Below are 15617 nucleotides of genomic sequence, written 5' to 3'. Positions count from 1 at the left end.
CTGTATCAGCCCTTTTTCATTACACAGTGATACAAGTGCAGAGCAAATTTTAGGATATCTTTTTTTACGATACTTATGACAAGCACGGTTAGCATGGGCAGGAGACATTTTCTTCTTTGGGTTATTATAAAATGTCTATCTTCTTCAGTTTTATCCACTTTTCGAGAAAAATAACGAAACAATAATTAATTTATTCGTTTGATATTTATTATATTGTATTGCATTTATTTCAGACTACAAAGGTCCATGTGTTAGTAATTCACAATAAACTTAATAGCTATGTTAGTTAATATTATTAATTTATTTTTCCTAATACATAAGTTTTAGATAATAACAAACACAAAAAAAATAATAATTATTATATAAATATCGAAGGAGGTAAACTCCTCCTTTTGCCCATTGACGTGGTTTGGCAGCTGGTGGAACAGTATATTTTAATCCTTTTCAGTGGATATAATGGGGGATGAAAGATTTATCTCCTGCCTATGCTCTAGCTATGCAGGGGGAGTTGTAAAAGTCACTTAAAGAAACGAGCGATTTAATTTTTTTTTTTCGTCCACCTTTCAGTGGTAGCTGAAAGTAGCTGAAAGTCTTAGTAGGTTTGTGAACGTAAATGGATAGGTGATATTCCTGCATTAAAATAGGCTTATTCGTTAACGGGGATCATCAATTCATCGTCACACTACGTAGGAGCACTTAAAACTGAACGTGCCTAGAATTTGTCATAGGAGTTAAAATGCACTTTCACAATGTAGTTTTTGTTTGTGAAAGGCTAAACTGAAAGTGCAGCAAAAACACGTGCAATAAAATTTTATTTCATGTAAACGTTTCAGAAAAATTCTACGTGACATTTACCCTAAAACCTCCATGTGGTACCACTTTGCGTTTTATATTCCTGATAAAAATTCCGAAGGTGCGTTTTTTTGTTTTATTGATTTGTCTTTCACGTTTCAAGTTGCAACTGGGGGTCTTCGAAATTTTAAAATGTTTACCATTATTTGCTGCTATTTGTTTAATGTTGAACATCGTACCAATACAGATAATAACATATATTAAAAAAACATTACAAAGAGTAACATTAAGCAACAGGCGAGCTGCACGGCATATGTTCACAAACTTATATATAAGATAACTGTTTTCGAAAGTTAAGCAATGTCACTTAACTCGTTAAAATATACCAACTTACATACAAATATAACTTATTGTCAATTCTTAGAATTGTTGCTCTTTAAATAGACATTGCCGTGCATCCAGCACCTTGACAACAAATTGGTTACATACCTATGTAAAATCAATTTTGACACCACATTCATATAATAAAAATTATTTGTTAAAATTTTAATAAGGTAAAAAGTTTGTTTTTTATTTAAAGTTTTGTCTCATTGCGATCAGAATCAGAAACCTAAACACCCTAAAAACATGAGTATTGCTTGACATTTTTTGTGGACGAAATTATATTCTATCAGTTACGAGATTCACGATAGTAGCTTGGAAATTATGTGGATTCAGTGAGCGATCATATTATACAAACCAGACTAGATTAAAACCACAACGCTACGATATTGTACTTTCATAATTATTGGTTACTACCCTACGGCTTTCCCGCGCAAGTTACGGGACGCATCGTACCGCTACAAAGTCTACAACTTTCTTCAATAAATAAAATACTTAACGTAGAGATTTTTTTCCATTTTCAAGTATTGCCAAATAAACAAGCCTCAAATATTCAGTACATATATAAAAGATACCGATGCAACTTTTTCAACATATGATTTAATCAAATGTTGAAAAAAGGTTCTTTTAATATATCGGTTCTTGCTCTGGATTTATTTTAAGATTCCAATCTTAAATCACCCACTGTTTGAAACCTTAAAACAACAACATTGCCACAACAATCGCAAATGACCATCCTGGGAACTTACTCACGACTCGCCTTACCCAACAGTAACAAATGACTGCTAATAATCATCATCATCATCATCATCTCAACCAATTGACGTCCACTGCTGGACCTGTTCCACAATGCACGGTCCTGGGCCGCTTGCCTCCAACGGCTCCCAGCTACTTGCCTGATGTCATCTGTCCACCTTGTTTGGGGCCAACCTACGCTGCGTTTACCGGTGCGGGTGTCGCCATTCCAGCACTTTAAGACCCCAACGTCCATCGGTTCTCCGAGCTATGTGCCTTGCCCATTGCCACTATAGCTTCGCAACTCACTGAGCTATGTCGGTAACTCTAGTTCTTCTAAGGATCTCCTCATTTCTGATTTGATCACGTAGAGATACTCCTAACATAGCTCTCTCCATCGCCCGCTGAGTGACTCTGAGCCTTCGTATGAGGCCCATAGTTAGCGACCATGTCTCTGATCCGTAAGTCATCACTGGCAACACGCACTGTTCGAAGACTTTAGTCTTCAGGCACTGGGGGATTTTGGACGAGAAGATGTCACGAAGTTTCCCGAACGCTGCCCATCCGAGTTGGATTGGGCGGTTTACCTCTTTCTCGAAATTGGACCTACCTAACTGGATCGTGTGTCCTAGGTATATTATACTCGTCTACAATTTCGAGTGCAGAGCTCCCAACAATTATTGGGTGGAGCGGAACATGAGCGTTAGACATAATTTTCGTCTTGCTCATGTTCATACGAAGGCCCACCTGTTGAGAAACTCTGCTGAGGTCATTGAGCATCGCATTAAGGTCTTCCAGAGTCTCTGCCATTATAACTACATCGTCGGCAAACCGAAGTTGAGTGATGTACTCGCCGTTAATGTTGATGCCAAGCCCGTTCCAATCCAGAAGCTTAAAAACGTCCTCCAACGCAGCGGTAAACAGCTTCGGGGAGATAACATCTCCCTGTCGCACTCCTCGCTGCAGTTGGACTGCTAATAATGTGTATCTTAAAATCAGCACCACATACATATCGATGGCGCAGGGTAAGCAATGTTGACCCAAATTGGTAAATGGGCGGGTGCACGATTTTAGAAGCTTGAAAGATAATTTGGTATTCACTCACAAAGAATGGTAATCGTTAAGGGAAGAATCTAAATGGCATTGTTAGTTGATTGATATGCATGTTAATCAATATAATTTGGAATGTTTTCCAATCAGTCTTAGCAGGAAACAGTTCGAAAATGTGGCAAAGTTGTATGTATTCAATATCATTAAATCTTAAGTGGGGGTGAGAAGGCCTGTCCTCTATCTCCAATCGCGTTCACTAGATCTACACTTAAGTAGATCTAGTCAGGTAGATCGGAAATTCGAAACTGATATAACAATAAGGCACAATAACACATATTACGTAAATAAGGGCAAGGTTTATGGAAGTCCCTCAAGGCGACCTCGCCCTCCCTAGCAAAAAAATGTAAGTAGGTATTTATAGAACTTACAAAACAAAAATGAGACTCACCGCGACCGTCCTGCACAGTCATTATTCAATGTCAAGGAGAAGTTTAATAAGTTTATGACCCTGTCTGGTATTTTAGTTGTCTTATAACTCGTATATTTTGTGCTTCGATAAGTTGGGTTAGCCTTAGAATTTATTACTTAGACATACATCACTTTAAACATAAGTATAATACCATAGACTTGAGACACAGCAAATAGATTTAGCTTATATATTTACAGTGGCAGCGATGATAAGCCATAGATAGGTCTATGTATCCATGTCAGTTGTGATGGCGATTTAAATATGGCACCTGATTAAGTAAGGAATTCCAGTATCTACTTATACTCAGCATTCTTAAGTCTCACTGCTGGGCATAATTATTTTCTTTTTTTATGAGAGAGAGAGGAATGTAAAGCTGATAACATACATGCTGCTGCAATGCTACCCGCATTATCTTTTCACTATCATAATCGTCATCATCTGCCTACTAACGTCCCACTGTTGAGCATAGGCCACCTCACGATACAAATGGTTTAGGGCACAGAACCACCATGCAGCGCCAATGCGAGTTGGTGGGTTTTAATGCCTCCGGTCACCACCAATTCCCCAAAACTACGAGCAAATCATCACTATAATAATAAATAAATAAAAAAAATAAAAAATGAGACAGCCGGTTGGCACAGTGGGTAGCGACCCTGCTTTCTGAGTCCAAGGCCATAGGTTCGATTCCCACAACTGGAAAGTGTTTGTGTGATGAACATGGATGGTTTTCAGGGTCTGTGTGTTTACCTGTATATTATAAGTATTAATGTGTATTATATACATAAAAATATTCATCAGCTATCTTAGTACCCACAACACAAGCTTTGCTTACTTTGGGGCTAGATGGCGATGTGTGTATTGTCGTAGTATATTTATTTATTATTTAAAACTGTGGCAAACTTAGTGATGGGTGTAACATGCCGTTTTTGGCCATTCCAACGGAATATATTGCGCCGTGTGGTGACGGCAGATCAGAATACAGTTGTCACTACCCTACCTCTTACCGTGGGTGTGGTATATGGCTACTAAGGGTATACTGTTACAAAGAACGGGCAGAAGAGTCCCTTATGCTATAACTACCATCTACTTGCGATCGCAAGCCCTTCCGCCCAGCGCGGCGTGGATATTATGAGCAAATCATATCGCTTGGAGAGGCTTTAAGTCAAGCATTGATGATATTTTGATTACAAAATCAAACTGTTGTGTCTAAAATTTTTAGAGACCCGGGTTCGATTCCGGGCAGGGGCATTTGGGAATTAATAATTTCAGAATTTTGGCTAGTTACTGGTACCAACAAAGACCTGCCGCTAAGCGATTTACTGTGCCGATGCGACGTCGCGTAGAAACCGATTAGGGGTATGACTACCATCATCTTTAACTGGTTAGCCCGCATCTTAGACTGCACCATGACTTACTACCAGGTGAGATTGCAGTCAAGGTCTTACTTGTAGTGAAAAAAAAAAACGAAAAGCCGAAAATACGCTTTCAAAGCTGTTAAGCAAAATGGTTACAGCTAAAAGTCCACAGTGGACAGTGAATCTGCTAGTGTGTGCAAATGTATCCACACAACCACAAACCTTGTGTGTGTAGGCACACTTTCGCAATTTAAATGTTAGTATGTATAATCCTGGTAAAAAGTAAAACCGTTATTGAAAAGAGGCTTAAGTAGATTAGGTTAATTAAAAATAACGCCAAACAGATTTCGCTGATAAATTTATTTAAGGGAACGTGGCTGCAAGTCATCCTCTTTGATAACGTCATTCACACAACCGCTCTCAGCTACTTAAGCGGTATTTACTCGAATTTCAGGTAAAGAATGAGGGTTTGATATCGCTCTTTGCCCTTTTCGTTGGTTTTAAGAATTAGGTATGCAGAGTATTAACTTGATTAATGTTTCATCTCTGTTTTCATTCATAACTACCTCGTTGGCTTTGTGGTAAGGATAGGTTAGATAGGCATTCATTTTGATGTAAAAATATTGTTTTCAAAATTGGTTAATCAAAAATTTGTACCAAAAATATATTATTTAATGAGGATGTGATAATAATTGTTAAAGTCGGTCGGCTTACATTAATACATACCTACATTAAATCAGTGAAAGGCGCATCCTCTGTTTAATTTTAATGTGTGTAATTTTAATTATCTATGTATTTCATATAAATTGAGGATGTTATTTGTTATCTACCTATTATATAGGTATTTATTTTATATATTTTATTTATATGTATATGTAATATATATATATATATATAATATATATATTATATTTATATGTTTGTATAATTTAGAATATTATTCATTGCACCACCTACCTCTTTTCTATGTTTTTTCCTTTTACGCCATTGTTTGCCTGGAAGAAATCGCTATGTAGCGATAAGGCCACCAAATTTTACTCTCTTGATATGTATTTATATCTCCGTAACTACTTTTTTTTTCTTTGGTGTACAATAAAAGTATATTCATTCATTCATTCATTCATCTGTATGGCCGAAGCACATCCACCAAAGAAAATTTAGAAATTAGGAATTTCCAAAATGCCCCCGCCGCAGATCGATTCGGGAACCTCCTCTTCGCCAAGGTGGTCTTCAAACTAACTAGTGGGATATCGGATAGGAGAATTATAATGTTACTATAATTATATAGTAACATTATAATTCTCCTATTAGAATTATAATGTTACCATAATTATATAGTAACATTATAATTCTCCTACTATATAATTAGTATAGTTCATTAAAACGAACTCATGTGCCTTGTTTCTAGAATTTCTTGGCAGAAATACGCAGAAGCTGGACAATTTTTAGCATGATAAATTTACCTATAAAGTTGAAGTTGAACATGTGCTACAGTAATTTCGTTAATTGCGTAAATAAATTAACTTTAGATTGAACTTGACAAGTGCTGGATAATTTATGACATTGCGTATCATTTAAAAAAAATGTGGTATTAATTCTTATTTAACGAATGAATGGTTATCAAGAAGTAATTAAGATTATGTTTCATTCAAAGCAAATGTTCGTGACATTGTGCCAGTGGGTATTTTAATATAAATAAGAGTGCATTTTCGATACACATCGGTCTTTTATGCTATTCGAACGATACAAAGATATTTTATGGTATCTTAGTTGCTATCACATCCTAAGCACTAGATCTATGAGACAGTGAGGGATATGATGTCGTTAAAATAATCATAATATTGGCTAAATAATAAGGGGTTGTTATTTCTATATCACAGATAATAATCAATGATGGCTTTTCAACTCAGTATGTATGATGTTTCCCGTATCTCATTAGCGGTAGTTCACGTTGCGTAGATCCATTATGACGGGCGCCACAGCGTCGCCGTGTCTCTAATAATTTTCCTAGCGGTGTTCCAGAATGTTGTGATATATATTCATTATTCAAGACTTACATCAAATGTATTAGATATAAAAAGGCGCGGATATTTATGCTCATTAGTATTTATTTATCATTATAACAAGACAGTTGAATTAATATTTTCTACAACATTTATTTATTTATTTAGCAACACACACCGTGAAGACATTAGTTGCCCAATTCGTCTCCCCGGGGCTTCGCAATAATATTTGAAGAGTAACCTCAATTACTCCAGGATCCCTTCAACAGATCTTAATTTGATGAAAATGGGACCACATAGGAAGACGAGAAGAGGAGATACTGGCTCAAACAAAAAAGAATATTTTTCAAATCGGTTTATAAAAGACAGAACTAAGAACCTCCTCCTTTTTTGTAAGTCGGTTAATAAAAATAGTTTATAATATTATGGTATTGCGTTAGTGAGATCTTTAGGTAATTCGGACATTTTTGTACCATATGACTTATACACTGTAATGGATGGTAGTTTGATTTATAACTATAAACGTAAAAGTAAGAAAATTAAAAATTTAATAATTTGTTTTTACCTATTGCTGCGTTTTTCACTAAATTGTTTATAAAAACTGAGCAATACTACCATAAACTTTCAGTTACTAAAATGAAAAATAATATTACTGCCTATTATTTATCGCCAGACCGTGCAATAAAAACCTTTGAAGCCGGTAAAACAAGAGACATTTTACGAGCACATGTATATAAATAATTATTTATAACCGAATATCATCATCATATATCGACCGTTCATGTCCTATATATGGACGTTCATGTCCACTGCTTGACTCAGGGAATTCAAAATCCATGGTCTTTTGACTCGTTTGAGCTATTTTTTACTCTGGTTCTTCTACAGGCAATAAAATTTAACAGTAAACACAAGAGTTGTGAAAGAACTCTAAGTAAACTGAATCCGTGATTTTGTTTTGACAGAGATGAGGCAAACTTTGCGAGTTTACTCGAGCACTTTTTAAAGCTTATGATTTTTATACAAAGATTTCGTAAAAATGTTTCTGCCATTTCAAAAGCAAACTTTTATTTCAAGAAATAGCTTTTTTATTTATATAACTACCTTCCTGCGACGAAACCAAATACCAAGGATGGTTTTGTGGAATGTTTACAGGCCAGTTTGTCTCACAAGAGTTACAATTGAATTAAGGGTTCTAACAATACCTATGCATATTCATTATAATCATCAGCTTTTAAGCGTCCCGTTAGATCTCGTATCTACTGCGATCATCAACTTATCAGTCCAGTGTGGTGGTTATAGGCAAACCCTACCGTTAGGAGTAGCCTATAGCCGAGCAAAAGACTGTTATAGGTTATTGATGATAGGACCTAGGTGGGGGCTCGGGCTAGCTTCGGATGAGGGCTAGAAAGTGGCCTTAGGGTCAATAATATTTTTTATCAATCACAATAATTCAAACAGCAACATACATATACAAACATTAAGCCCATGTAATCTATCAAAAGTTTATTTTTATAGTCGGTTTTGGTGAAATTGTAAGTCAATTTGTTTAAGTAATTCCATTTGTATATCGTTCCATCATCCACCGTGGGTTGAAGCGCTTAATGCTATTGTATCTATCGAGTTACAATCCTCAATCTGCAAATAAACCATGAATTCAAAGCGTATTGCAATTATCCTAATTGCCCTCAGGTTAAAAGCATTTTTTAATATAGCCACCGGTGTTTTTTTGTTATTGAAAAGAGTTTTTTAGTTTTTGTTTAAAAATGGGCGTTGGCGTTAACCTGCCATTTAACAAAGAAGCTTAACGTCGTGTTCGAGTCATATTCATTCGATGTTACGTTTCCAAAATTGAAAAGTTACACGAAGTTATCAGAGCTCGTAGGAGGTTATTAAGTTGAATTGATTCGCTGATTTTTTAGCGATTTTACTCAATATCTTCATCGAATCAAAGTCGATGTAACTGAGTTGGTTATATTTTTAGTTTCTGGTTAAGATCTTTAGATATAGTGGGCGGATCCCCTCAAAGTGTCTAACATGAAGCATGAAATTTGCAGATTTTAAAGGAATTTATTAGAAGTTTCTTTATATGTCAGAGCCGCGTAGGTGTTCCAATCTCCGGCGTAATTTGCATGCCAAATGCATATTTTATTCGCACAGAAGCTGTCAGAAAATAATTTATTATTTCGACGAACGATGATTCCTACCTATCGAACTGTCTATCTACCTGTAGATAGTTAATCAGCACTTAATTAGGCAGTTTTATAAGGTTTATTTTTTACACTATATTTTCGAAATAGTAAAAAAATACTTTGGTGATACTGAAAACTAAACTTTTTAAGTTTAGTTTTCAGTATCACCCAACGATGGTCACCCCTAACGTGCTTGAGGCAATCCAAACCCCCAAAATTTAATATTTTTAAGCGGTTAAACAGAAACCGGTTCTAATTTAATTCCACTCAATCGATAAAAATTAACCGGTTTTACAAAATAATTAACGTCGTATTCTCACACAAAAAATTTCATAAGGTGACCGATCCTTATTAAATTTTTTCCGGTCCGTCATTTAAGACGTTTCGGAGGTTTTTTTTTACAAAAATATTATTTATTAAATACATAATATTAAAGATAATTTTATATAATAGATTTAAATAAAGTCAAATTTTGTTCTTGTTCTTGTTGTCTTGTTCAGACAGCGCGCAAAGTTAAATATCATCACTTTGCGCGCTGTCTGAAGAAGGCCACGTCACTGTAAAATTGAGTGGGTAGGTACGTACATATTGACTTGGTGAAGCTTTTCGTTAAATACCTAAAATAATAAAAGGGCAGACGATTACAGTTGAAACTTGAGAGTCTCCATTATTTACTGTCCACTGAGGGTTCGGATACAAACGACATATTTATGATTCATTTTTACAAATGTCACCGAATAAAATGATTTGTATGGTTGTAAATCAAACGATCTCTTTTTACTCGTATCTAGTGCACACATATATCTCGGTATATAACGTTAATGTTTTTTTGGACCAAAACTATTTATGTGTGTAACTACTTACTGTACCTGTACACATACTTATATTCTCGCTATTCCAGAAGGTAGACAGGATGACGGATGTCGGAAGGACGGTTCATTTTACGGTGCGTAGAATGCCGGACGTAAATTGTTTCGTACGCATAGGTATATAAAGAAGTAGTGACTATAGGAGGCTTGTTGGATGTTGGATAAACGACGTAATAACTATAATCACTCAATTGCAGATATTCTACACATTATAAGCTTGAATACACTCACGTGCAACCAAATCTTGAGTGGCGATTATTTATTTATTTATTTATTTATTAGGTTCACCAACAGATTATACACTGAAAAAAGCTTAGGAAACAAGATTAAACTCTAAGGGCTTTATTAATAAATGTGGCATAACGTCGGAATTATTAGGTAAGCTAAAAATGTGGCTTCGTATTCCGTCTCACTATGACACCGTAGCGCCTCCAGTGGTCATGTGTTTAGCTACCAAACTAGAAAGCTCGGACATAGTCACCAGAGCACCAGAACCGTCAGCGCTATTTCGTTAGCATGACATCTCTCGATTTTCATCACTGCGTCAGTGCTGGCATCTCTGGAAATATCACAAGACATATGATACGATGTCCTTAGCGCTTCTGATTGAAACTTCAGAAACAATTAATGTCAAGAAGAAATATTTTTTCAGGTACTACACAATGAAGATCGTTAGTGCGGAGCGAGATAAAATATTAATGAATAAAAACAGTAAAGCTTGTAAAGGTTTCCAAAATACACGAGGGCACTCCTTATCGGGTTTGTTATTTTTTAAGAATTTACATTTTCATTAATTTCAAGGCAAACAGATTGATGAGTGGTTATCTTGCTCTTAAAACGAAAATCTTGGACATCGTGAAAAGTTTTGGAGGATAAAAATTCACAAACAATAAGGATAGCCCCATTTTATCTTGTAAAAGGTACTATATATATACTTATATAACATTTACAAGATAAAATGGGACTATGTATATTTAATTAGAAGCGGGGATAGTTATATATATAGATAGGGAGGCCGAGTTCTAATCCCAGCACGCACCTCAAACGTTTTAAAATATCACTTGCTTCAACGGTGAAGGAAGACATCGTGAGGAAACCTGCATGCCTGTGCCTGCCTCCATAATGTTCTCAAAGGTGTTTGGAGTCCACCAATCCGCACTGTGCCAGTGTGGTGGCAACCTTAACCTCTTCTAATTGTGGGAGGAGACCCTTGCACTAGTGGGTCGGTAATGGGTTGATATGATGATAATGACGTTTGTCATTTATATAAAGGTTCAAGTACGTAACAAGGTGGCTTAGAAACCTTGCAAATATGGTACGGTAATATCGTAATGTACTATATTCTATACCTAATTGTTGATATACGAGTACATTAAAAATTATATTTGAAAAAAAAAAAATTACCGCGAAAACGCTCGGCGTGTCATGGTTCATAAGCAAATTGGAGCTTTAGTAAATCCTAGTTCCATAGCATGATATTAATACAAAAAACTTAGCATATGACAGTTGGAAATCATAAAATCTGCACTGATCTACATACTAATTCTTGAACAAGATTAAACAAATAAAATATTGTTTATCTATTTAGAGCGTATTCCACAGTTCAATGGCTTGCATTGTAAACAAGTGCTTGTAGAAATTAATCTGGAACTTAGATGGAACTTAGTCCAGAAATAGAAAGACATGCTTAAAGTTAGCGTGCGAAACTATTTAGATCGGATTACACTCACTACGCTTACAGAAAAGTGAATTTCTCCTTAAGATAAAAAACAAGTTATTACTTTGAGAATTTTTTGATAGAAGGTATTGCCTAAAATTTTTAGGATCCTAAGTCCTAACAAAAATTTTTAGGCAGTGAAAATCAAACCGAAAACTTTATGATCCGTACGAACATACTAACCACTAGCGCATCGTGGAGTTTGTATCGTTCCAGACCAAAACGAAAATTACAATATCTTGAAGTATTTCGTCATTTTGGTTGACAATTTGTATTGTGATGCCAATTTTTAACGGAGGAGTGGTTGCGGGATTTTCCAGTATTTTATAATTGGACTCTACCGTGACTATAAGCGTGTCAAGTACATTCATTAATATTAAAACTATGTACGCGTAGCATTACTACTAACGTATTATATTTGAGAGAAAGGGTTGTATGTTTACAGATAGTTTGACACTTATACGTTGTAGTGGTAAAGAATTAAAAATTTATTAAATTCAGGCTTCATAAAATTGGTAATTCATTCAGGGGAAATTGTATATTATATTAAGAAATTATTGAGATGCCCCTTGTAAGTTCAAAGTTTTTTTTAAAACGTAAGCTTATAGAATAATCCTATTATAATAATTATTATTTTAATTTTTATTTAATTATGACCCATCTAGACTATTACATAACAGAATAATTAGAAACTAAACTAAAAAATGAAACTTGTTTTATAAAAGAAAGTACAAATTAATATTTATCGACTGTCAGATAGCGATAGCCAAAAATAATACCAAATACCAAACAAAGTTTATTGTGGCCTCTTCTTAGATCTGGGCGCGTTTGGACCTCTCTACCTTTAGTTTTAATTTTATGAAAGTATAACTACTTTGTTTTTATGTCACCATCACCTCACAACAATGAAAACATGTAATACGTATTAGCCTACGGCTACGGGCTACGAGCCCAGGACAGCCAGACCTTCGTTATTTAATAAAAGCTGAAAGTTCTTCTGTGCGTGTCCCCTGTAAAGGTAAGAACCACCAGAGAGTATAGAGTTTGGGTTGTGATTACTTGGGCAGGTAACAGGTATTAAAGGTGTATAAAATAGTACCTTAATTACGTTAAAGTATAAAGAAACTCAATTTTTTTTATATTTTATTAGGGATAACTATAGAAATCTCGTAATCCATTGCCGGACACTTATGACAGTTGCTTCCCCTGCCAGACACCCCTAAACTTTAATAAATTATAATTATACTTTCATTACAGTATAAAAGCTAAATTTTATATACGAGTATGTTACGTGGGGACCTATGAAAAACTGTTACCACAATGGCCAATAAAAACTGTCCAGTTTTAATGGATTTTACACACGAAGATCTGGCTGTCTTGGGCTCTTGCTCTATATGAATGTCTCATAATTTTGAATTATTAAAATAGAGTACGTTTTTTTATGTGGAAATAATGGATTAAACTTACATATTTGTAGTAAGGTCGTAATAATATGTCATGTCATCCGAATTAATGTATTAATTGATTTACCTTTTCTAAAGGTATCAAATCGTTTTTCTCGCAGAAACATACTTTATAAGGTACCTTGCGTTTATTGGGGTGCCGTATTTTCAATTAAATTTAGTCAAATATAAAATAATATGCGACTAAATTCAATTGAATATTCGGCAATAAGTACATCATTAGAAGATGATACCTGACCGGACATTCAGCGAACCTAGGTTTACCAAAAACGGTTCCAGAGCTTTAGATGTTCTTATCGCGAACAAGTAATGGAACTGAGGTACAAGTGACTATTTATAAGGGCTTTGCAAATACCTATGCAAACTTATTTATGTAGAAGATGACTTAACAGTTCGAGAACAAGTTTATGACGAAAGTGTGGCCACAAATGTGGACGAACGCGATATGACGTGAGCTCAATATTTCATTATTGTTCTAGAGTAACAGTAGGTAGGTAGTAGTACTTCGATCAAAATCTAATAATACACCATAGCGGGAACCATTAAATTATTACGAGCCATAAGCGACGTCACTCGAGCTAAAGGGGGAGAGTTTGGTTACCTATTATGTCTGGACATGTGGCGCGTTATTAATAAAAGAAATACGACACTTTGTAATATAGTTGTTTGACCTCACGAATATCTATGGGTATAATTGAACAGGCTATTGTCGTTTTCTTTTGTTGTATCCACTGTCATAATCGCTTGAGCTATATACGATGAGTTAAATTCTAAGTTTAGATTGCAGTAGTAAAGCTTTTTGTGCCACCGCACGTTCTTGGAAGTCTGCTATGTTTAATTCTGCAGCAAAGCAGAATTGGTGCAATGGTATGTACTGACCTGAAGGGCGGGGTAGCCGGTTTAATTACAGGCGCATGAGGCTTAACACCTACAGCAGGATTGCTGCCTTATTTATAGGCGATTGTTTTCCACTTACCATCAGGTGGGCTATCTGCTTGGTCCGTCATATATTGTGTATATAAGTCACTATACTACGTATCGCTAGTCTCGGGCATTTTGAGGTCATGCGGTTTATTTTAGTCCAGATTTTTAGACAATTCACCCTTGACTGAAATCTGACCTGCTGGTAAGTAATAATGCAGTCTAAGGTGGTAACGGGCTAACCCGTATGGCAGTTATTTTAAAACCAAAACCCATAAAAGACACAACGTCGTACCAGAATACTAAATCGCTTAGCAGTACGTCCTCGACGGTAACTAGCCACGACCGTATACTTCCAACAGCCAAGACAAGTGAAAATTCAGAAATAATAAATTCAAAAATTGTTCCTGGAGGCGTTAGAACCCGGGATCTTCCACTTAAAACCCACACACGGGAGGGCGTCAAAAAGTTGACGCGGACCTTTAAGTTTTTCCGTTACCAAAAATTACTCAACCCCGCTAAAGAAGCTTCCACTTCGAAAATGAAGTATACTTATGTGAGTAGGTTTTTATTACTGGGACATGTGAAGTAAAACGTGTCAAATCACGCCCTTACAATCTCGTCCGCTTTGTGTAATGCCATCGAGATAAGATCTCCGCGGGTAAACTACCTTTATGAACTTATGACCTATTTAGCTTTGCATAATATCATCATCCTGAGCCTATAAAAGTGCCACTGCTGGGCAGGACCCTTGTCTCATAGGAGAAAGTTTTTTAGCATAGTCTTAAGACCCATCATACTGCTTCAATACGGGTTGGCGGAATTAAACGATAACTATAACCGTATAAATGTTATGTGAAGACAATTATTTTTTGTATGTTTGTATGGGATATAATGAAAACTTTAAAAAACGACCTACATTATGCCGGAGTGGTGAACTCTGTGTTATAAGTGAAATGTCCTGAGTTTTCATCCCATCACAGCAGGGAACGTAATTCTCCCCGGGATAGCGTAAAATTTTATCTTATGTCACGGCTTTATCTACTCTCCTCTGGGGTAGACTCCTCGTATATCCTGTTGCCCTGCTTGGCAGGTTGACACGCAAGTTTTACACCTTATCAGAGAATAATCGGAGAATATATTTTTTGTCTCCTGACCATGCTAGTCGTAGCCCGTACTGGCAGGCTCAGTTTAGAATATTTAATTTCTGAATTTATCTCTGGTCTGGTCTGGTCTAAGCAATGGTATGTCACGTGTAAATATTATAAAGTATAAAAATATTGAATATGATCGTTAACAGATTAAATAACGCATTTTATATCGAAAATAACTTTGGAATAATTATTATTAGGTATAGAATATGATTGGTTAACCTTGCTCTTTACAACACGTTATCTGGATGTATATTAAATAAGTTCGTGCGCTCGATTGTTCGATTTAAAGTCGAGTGGTCGAATTTACGTCTATGAGTTCGCTTAATAAGACCCTTAGTTAATGCAGGTGACACCACTGGGAATAGCTCTTCAAGACCTGAGTCTGGACCTCGTCTATTTCCTAACTTCAGGACGGGGGTTAAAACTAGTAACATTTTGTGACGCGGATTACCGTTTGCCAGTATTTGTTCCAACCTGCTGATTTTCAAGTTTTGGAACGTTCTTACGTTTCATAAAGGC

The sequence above is a fragment of the Pararge aegeria genome, chromosome 9 (genome assembly GCF_905163445.1).
Source record: "Pararge aegeria chromosome 9, ilParAegt1.1, whole genome shotgun sequence".
NCBI classification, from domain to species: domain Eukaryota; kingdom Metazoa; phylum Arthropoda; class Insecta; order Lepidoptera; family Nymphalidae; genus Pararge; species Pararge aegeria.
The sequence above is the reverse complement of the archived record's forward strand: the minus strand, read 5'-3'. Positions refer to the sequence as shown.